The following is a 525-nucleotide window of genomic DNA, read 5'->3' as shown; positions in this document are numbered from 1 at the left end:
TCAACTTTGCAAGACTGGGCCAACCCGGGCTGAGAGTAATGTAACGGCCTAATAGAAAGACCGAGATATTTAATAAAAACTCTTAACACATAAATTGAACTCCGGTTTTCTGGTCTGTGTGCTTCGACGGAGCGGCCATCCGCTACACCGGACACTGGTTTAACTTTTGTTTGTAGATACGATTTACCTTCAAAGTCATTGTGTGAAGTTCATACTCTCTGATTTACAAAACTATAGCATTAGCAGCAACATCTACGCTAGTTGAGAAGCAAGAAGTCGCTTCTGAGAATAATAATATAACGCATGGCACACGCCCATAATGATTTATACAAGCCGGAGCAGGGAACATATGGAGCTGGCAACAGGTACAACGTCTCCATCTTTCTCACAGATTCTCAGGTCAAGGGCAAACGTAAGTTGATGAAATCTGAGCAGCAAAATAGGTAACAGGAGAGAGAGAGAGAGAGAGAGAGAGAGAGAGAGAGAGAGAGAGAGAGAGAGAGAGAGAGAGAGAGAGAGAGGGAA

The sequence above is a fragment of the Aplysia californica genome, unplaced genomic scaffold, assembly GCF_000002075.1.
Source record: "Aplysia californica isolate F4 #8 unplaced genomic scaffold, AplCal3.0 scaffold00303, whole genome shotgun sequence".
NCBI classification, from domain to species: domain Eukaryota; kingdom Metazoa; phylum Mollusca; class Gastropoda; order Aplysiida; family Aplysiidae; genus Aplysia; species Aplysia californica.
The sequence above is the reverse complement of the archived record's forward strand: the minus strand, read 5'-3'. Positions refer to the sequence as shown.